This window comes from Solanum dulcamara, chromosome 11 (assembly GCF_947179165.1).
Source record: "Solanum dulcamara chromosome 11, daSolDulc1.2, whole genome shotgun sequence".
In the NCBI taxonomy this organism is placed as follows: domain Eukaryota; kingdom Viridiplantae; phylum Streptophyta; class Magnoliopsida; order Solanales; family Solanaceae; genus Solanum; species Solanum dulcamara.
In genome coordinates this window covers 50870055-50878115 of record NC_077247.1, presented here as the reverse complement: position 1 = coordinate 50878115, position 8061 = coordinate 50870055, and the positions used below count along the sequence as shown (strand labels likewise).

The 8061-nt window shown below is 35.9% G+C and overlaps 1 pseudogene; it reads left to right on the top strand.

The window, feature by feature from the left end:
- On the top strand, positions 1–4354 carry LOC129874240 (ras-related protein RHN1-like; annotated as a pseudogene).
- Positions 4355–8061: the final 3707 nt, after the last annotated feature.

The window sequence follows — 8061 nt, the reverse complement described above, 5'->3', positions numbered from 1 at the left end:
TTTTTTTACTATTTCTTCTTAAATTCTGCATAAAGATAAAGAAAGCAACAGATCCTTCTCCCTCTCTAAATTCTCCATTTCTCTTCCTCATTTTTTTTACAAATTTTTTCATGGCATTAACTGGTCACACCAATCTCAATGCAAAACTCGTAAGTTTTTTTTTTCTTTTTCCTTTGTGATCCATGCATGAGAAATGAATTTGATTTTACAGTTTTAATCCTATTTGAATTTTTTTTTTAGGTGTTGTTAGGAGACATGGGAGCTGGTAAATCAAGCCTGGTTATACGATTCGTAAAGGGACAATTCCTTGAATTCCAAGTATTCTTCTTTCTTTTTATTTGACCTTTCAATTTTGATATATTTTTTTAGGGTTTTGTAATTTTCGAGTTCATGGATGTTGATTATTTATTTGATATTACAGGAATCGACGATCGGGGCGGCTTTCTTTTCGTCTACACTGGCAGTTAATAATGCTACGGTGAAGTTTGAGATATGGGATACTGCTGGGCAGGAGAGGTACCATAGCTTAGCGCCTATGTACTATAGAGGAGCTGCAGCTGCTATTATTGTCTATGATATTACTAGCTCGGTAAGAAACTATCAAAGTGGGAGAATTTACAATTCAAATGGGTCAATACAAGTGCTTTTGTTGTTGGCCTTGTTAAATTATTTTGCTTTTGATGGATATTTTGGTACTGCTTGTGAAAAGAAATAGGAACGATGGTTGCTTCACTTCATGCATTTATAAGGTTGAAAAGGGTAGATTTTGGAGCTAATTACAGGGGAAAAAAACTAATGCTGGTCTTCAAATGACTTTCTCTGTCCATAATCAACCCCATTAAGGGGGGGTCTCCTTTTTTGCACAAATTTAGCAAGTTAAGGTAATTAATGTCCAATTCAGAAGTGTCAAACAGAAAGTGCACAAAATGCAGTTTATGATTTTCGAATATCCCGTTTCGTGGAAAATTTTGTTCCTTAGTGGTGGGAGAACTTCGCATGAAATGAGAGAATCAGTCGATAAAGTTTTGGTCTCTATTGAGTACTACCGAGGGAGAATTCTTACTCATGTTTACTTTGGCTTTTGCTTTGCTGATCTTGCTTAGGATTTGAATGATCACAAATCTGTAATATGGATGTCTGTGCATATGTAAGATATATCTATGCATTTCAATTGAGGTGTTGTCTTTTGTTTTCTGCTAATTTAGGATTCATTTGCAAGGGCAAAGAAATGGGTGCAAGAATTGCAGAAGCAAGGTGCTCATCCCTTCAACCTACTTGCTTTATATAGATAAAAGAAGTGAAAATTATAATCTTCTTTCTATTTTGAGTAACCCAGACAGCTCCTTTTTATGATGTCTAGAAAACTCTGGAAAAATCATCTTCTTGCCTTGTATTTTTCGTATATGATTTTCTGCCTACTGTCAATTTACTTTTAATGATCCAGATTTTTGTTTTGAAATAACCACGAGTCTGTTTAGATGGGGTTTTCAGGAAAATAAGCAATTTTCTGACAACGTGGCAGGTAATCCTAACATGATCATGGCTCTTGCTGGCAACAAGGCAGATCTAGAAGATAGAAGGAACGTTCCTGCAGAAGTAAGTCGTACTTTTTGGTAATCCAATGTTTCATGCCCATCATCGAGGTTCCTCCTATTGGTCCTTGCCAAGCCTTCTTTGTGGTATCACAGTTCTTTGATGCAGATTTTGATATATTGCTATCTTAGCTAAATACATCTCCAATCTGTAAGCTTGGCATTTGAAAAAAAAAAAGAGTAATTATTGGTGATTGTTATTGCTTAAGCTTTCTTAAACCGATCATGTATTGAACTAGGTTTGAGGGACCGAAACATTTAGTCACCCTCTAAGATCTTCAGCTTCAGAGCATAATATAAACTGAGATACTCATTTGGTGGGAATCAAGTACATCTCAATCCTAAACAAGTTGGTGTCGGCTATATGAATCCTCTACATCTATTACTGTATTCAGAGGTTTCATCATAATTAGCCTATTTTTGTATTGTGCGTTAACCATTGTAGCTTTCCTTTATCTAAATTTGGAGTTGACTATGCTTTACTAAGTTCCCATAGGCAAAGTTTTTTTGGCAGAGACTTTAGGTAAATTTAATCCAATGCAATTAGTACCCTAGGAGAAGTTACTCCATTTATGGGATCACGCAGGATATATTGTTGTGGAGAAGTCTGCTGCCTTCATTTTTTTGGAAATGCTATTTCATATTTAGTTTGTTGCAACTATAAGATAGGTCATATGAATTTGTAGGCTCTTAGGTGATGAATAGATCTCTTCAATTGTGGAACAGGAATGAGTTCTCAATCCGTTGCCTAACCTGACATGTAATTTGCTGTGGTTAAGCTTTTTCAGATCTATCATCTATGGCTCTTTCGGAAATTTGAACGTTAAAAAAAAATCTGTTTAGTTGAAGAGAATGTGAAAGACTTAAATAGAGAGATTCTTAGAGAAGATAAATAGAACTCGGTGTTCTTAGAGCTGGATTTAGAAACCAAAGTCAACACTAAATTGTTGAAGAGCAAGATGACATTTTAGCTCCCGATGGCTATTGTAACTTTTTTGGAATGGGGGCAGGATATCTGCCAATGACAAGGGAATTCACTTATCTTTGACTCTCCGCTTAATCATTTGTTTGTTGGTTTAACTTACTTAGGATTCTCTCTAATCCAATATTTGAGGTAGTTCAATCGCTTCATTGTTTTGGGACATCAGTTTTCCTAATAGTGTTCTTGATAATTTTACAGGAGGCACGCTTATATGCGGAGGAAAATGGCCTCTTTTTCATGGAGACCTCTGCCAAAACTGCTGTGAATGTCAATGATATTTTCTATGAAATAGGTACGTTGCGTTGCGTTTCTTGTTTGTATATTTCCTTTTGTTGCTCTGTTTGTTTTTCATTTATTTCCAATGGTATATTAAGAGCAGGCAACATTATTATGCATCCAAGTTTTTGAATCTTATGGAGACATGGAAACATCGGGAAACACTTTCCAGAAAATATTTTCCTCCATACCAAACATACCCTTAATATTATTAAATTTTACCACCTTGGACTATGGATGTAGTCAGCTCTACAAATCCCCGTATAGAATTGAATTTGAGTGTGGTTGATCAGTTTAATTTATGTAATAAGCAAGAAACAACTAAATAGGGACATTGTCTCACAAAATCAAATGCTTTAGTTGGAAGTTGGAACACTATTATTTAGAATGTCTCCTGAATGAAAAAGTAAAAGTGAAAACTGTCGACCAATGAATTAACATTGAGCAGTTATTAGCAGATAAATTAGACGTATGGTTAGTACTCCCTCTATCCAACTATCAAAGATTACTCTTTTATGTAATATTTTCTCTTTCATGTAATATTTTTACTGTAATATCAACTTTGAGTTAAATGTTTTTTTCTACTATAATTGATATGCTAAGCTCTGTTCAACATATATTATTCCATTTGTAGTCAGCTTGTGTATTTCTGATAAACTATTATTTACACAGAAGGTGTTTAAGGGTGTAAGTGACATCATGTGATTCAGGGGTGAAACTGCAGTTAACTGCCCATTGCTTTAAGAGGGACCTAGTAACCTTGCGGTTGAGGTGAAGGGGGGTGGCAGCTGGGATCAACTGCATGCTGTAAAAGATGCCAGTTCTTAAAAGTTATATACCTTATTGAACTTTAGAAGAACAGTTTAGCATATCTTATTGAATTACTATTAAACTTCTATGCGATTGCTCTTTGGAAGCTCAAGGTGGGACTAGCAGGATGGAATTCTGAATTTTTTGTTCTTTTAGGGCCTGCACTTTATGTTGGTCTTTTACTTTTGTTGTGTCAGAACATGCAGTTGAATATGTCTTTTTTTATTCGCTTCGATGCCCTTAATCCTTGGATTTTGCCTTTTTGCAGCTAAACGGTTGCCTACAGCTCAACCGACTCAAAATCCAGCTGGGATGGTTCTTGAAAACAGCCCAGCAGAAGGATCTCGAACTGCATCATGTTGTAATTGAAAAACAGCGTCGCTCATAAATTCATTGAACCTTTCCTAATCCTTGTCTAGAGTTCAGTTGTTCTTTCATGCTGTGCTTGTACTGATGAACATGAAGTCTGGAAGTGGGAGTGGTGGCATGGTTCATAGGAAGGTAGAAATATGTAAAAATTATATATTTAGAAGTTGCCTTCATAGAGGCAGGAAGCACCTGATTAGTGCACATCGCCTTGGTCCTCACCTCATGCTTCTTGTTTCTTTCTGTTTCTATTTTGTAAATGATTCTAATTTCCATCAACCTCTTCATTTTCACCTGATGAATGTTATATTATTCCTTGAATCTTGAATAGTGATGGTTTCAACATCATAATGTCATTTACACTTTATGCATGTACAACTTGGTCCAGAACCAAACTATCAGGCGAATTAATACTATGCATAAAAAGATATATTAAACGAAATGACATAACTTGATAAAATACTCTTCTTATTTAGTGTCCAATTTTTCTCTTCGATTCAACCTAATCATATTCTTGTAAAATATTATTGCTTAAAATTCATGTGGTAAAGTAATATTGAACTCAAGACTTCTAGCTTAAAACCACACTAAACTAATCGATGAATAATATAATAATTATAATAATTAAATCTTTAACCATGGAAAAGTGGAAGGTGCTTGGTCTCAATTTTGTGTTAATGATCAATACTTCTGTATCAAATGAATTCTCATGTGAAAAATGTTTTTTCTAACTGTTTATATAATGGGCTCCCAGGACGAGACGTCTGTCAGAATGCTTGTGATACCTCCATTAATGAAGGTTTAGCTCGACAAATTTACAGAGAAAGTAAGAAGAGAAAAGAAAGAAAGAAGAGCAAGAAGAGAGAAATGAAACTGAGAGCTTTGAACTAATCACTGTTACATTGATTGTGATTACTTGCTCATCACACAATGTTATATCATATATATATATATATATATATATATATATATATACACACAGTTTTACTAATAGATTGATACCAACTAGCTTGTAACTAACTTGTGACATCTCAGCGTAACTAACTTCTCAAACAAACTAATCACACCATACAACTTGTTAACTAACTTCTTTGATCAACACTCCCCCTCAAGCTTATGTTTGAAAGATGTTCTTCATTCCGAGCTTGCTAAGTAACAAATTATGTTGTGCCTTTCCCAAACTTTTAGTGAGTAAGTCAGCTAGTTTTTCTTTGATGTTTATATGCTCAATCTTTAGTATTCCTTGACAAATCCCCTCTCTAACAAAATGACAATCAATGTCTGTATGCTTTGTTTGTTCATGGAAGATTGGATTGGCTGCAATTTGAATTGCTGCCTTGCTATCACATATCATATTGACCGAAAGATTCACACTGACTCCCAACTCTTTGAATAATCCTATTAGGCTAGTTATCTCAGCTGCACATGTAGTCATTCTTCTGAATTCCGTCTTTGCTGAACTTCTTGATACAGTCTCTTGTTTCTTCGACTTCCAAGAGATAAGTCCTCCTCCAAACTTTACTAAGTATCATGTAATTGACCTCCTAGTTTTCAGATATGCGCCCCAATCAGAATCACAGTAGGTTGTGAGTTGTGTATTGTGTTCAGCTGGCATTAATAGACCTAGGCTAGGTGCTTCTTTAATGTACCTGACTACTCTAAGTGCTGCCTCCATGTGAGATTGCCTAGGACAATGCATAAACTAACTTAGTACTTATACAGAGAAGGCAAGATCAGGCCTAGTCATGGTGAGGTAGAATAATCTTCCTACCAATCTTTGATATTTTGTAGCATCTGTTAGAGTGTTATCACTGTCAGCACCTTTGTTCATAGTATGCTTATCATATTGAGCTGAAGTTAGTTTTTGTTTCAACTCAAGTAGTGTGCAAGCAGGTTTGGCCCCCTTAGTCCAGATTCAGATATCAATTCTAATACATACTTCCTTTGTGACATAAGTATGCCTTTACTGGATCTTAAAAATTCAATTCCTAAAAAGAATTTCAATTCCCCTAAGTTTTTCATTTTAAACTTCTTCTAAATCTCTTGTCTAGTGCTACATAGAAGTTGATGATTACTTCCAGTAACTAATAGATCATCTACATATACTAGCACCACTACAATATCACTCTCAACAGTTTTAGTGAACAATGAGTAGTCATAATGACTTTGCTTGAACTCTGTCTGTGCTAAAGCCTCTGTCAGCTTGATATTACATTGCCTTGGTGCTTGTTTAAGTCCATATAAGGACTTGTGTAGTTTGCAGACCTTTTGAGTCTCCCCCTGTCTGGCAAATCCATTAGGAATCTCCATATATACTTCCCCTAGTAGATCACCATTTCGAAATGCGTTGTGAACATCCACTTGATATATGTACCAGCCTCTAGATGCAGCAAGATCTGCAGTAGACCTGACTGTGACCATCTTTGCAACATGACTGAAGGTCTCACTATAATCAAGGCCTTCTTTCTGAATGAAGCCCTTGGCCACCAACCTGGCCTTGAATCTTTCAACCTCTCCTGAGGCTAAATATTTGATCTTATAAATCCACCTACAACCAATAGGTTTCTTGCCAGGTGGTAAGTTTATAATGCTCCAAGTATGATTGCTCTCTAATGCATCAATTTCTAACTGCATAGCTTTTACCCTAGCAGGATCAGCAACTGCTTCTTTGTAAGACATAAGCTTAGAAAGAATAGAGTAAGCTTGCAGGACCTGTTTATATATAGGAGATAAATGAGAATAAGAGAGTTGTGTAGCCAAGGGGTATGTACATGTGTTACTGTTAGCCTTAGTGACAAAGTCCTACAACCATAAAGATGGTCTAGTGTGCCTGCTGGACTTTCTAGATGGTTCAGCTACTGAGGATACAGGTAGAGAAGGTATATTAGGGGAAGATGAAGTAGAAGGCACATCAGGGAAGTAGAAGTAGTAGAAGCCTCTGCAATAGGCTCATAAGTAGTAGGTAGAGAAGTAATAGGAGGTGGGACAGAAACAGAAGAATTGGACAATATATCAGTACTTGGTGGCACTAAATCAAGTACAAGAAAGATAGGGTTAGAAGAAGCCTGCATAGTTTTGAAAGGAAATATACTCTCTTGAAAGACCACATGTCTATTGACAACGAATGACTGAGCATGAATATCATAAAATATATAGCCCTTTTATGTGGATGAATAACCCATAAAGACGACACGAATGGCTCTGGATGAGAGCTTCAGTACTCTAGGAGAAGCAGTATAACACAAACATCCAAACACCTTGAGATGTGACAAAGAAGGAGGATGCAAATACAACAATTCAAATGGAGATTTGAACCCAATAACATTGGAAGGAAGTTTATTGAGAAGATATACAGCTGTGGAGATACACTCTCCCCATTACTTCTTTGGTATGGATGCCTGAAACCTTAAGGACATGGCCATGATCAAAATAGTCTTGTATTTTCTTTCAGCTACCCCATTCTGCTGTGGGGTGTACACACAAATGCTTTAATGAATAATACCAAGTTCACATAATAGATCCTGGAAGGCATGACTGAAAGGCTCATATCCATTATCAGTTCTCAAAGTTTTAACACTAGTAGAGAATACATTTCTTACTTGTGTAAGAAAATGTTTGATTACTACTATAGTATCAGCATTGGAAGAAATTAAGAAAACCCGAGTGTACCTGCTGTAGTCATACACAATAGTCACAAAGTACTTTTTCCCATTATAGGTAGGAACCTTATAGGGTCCTCAAATATCACAATGTAGCAATTCAAAGACAGTGTGGGATACATGTATGCTCATAGGAAAATGAAGTTTTGCATGCTTGGCTAGAGGACATATAGTACAATGGGACTGATCTTTACTACTTAGGGAGATAAGAGAGTCATATCTCTTTATTATATCTATAAGAGCATGACCTAATCTTCTATGCCATATATCCACTAATTTAGAAGTAGACACAGACTTAACAGGCTGAATGTTAACGATGCCTCCATTAATGGAGGTTTAGCTTGATAGATTTATAGAGAAAGGTAGAAGAGAAAAG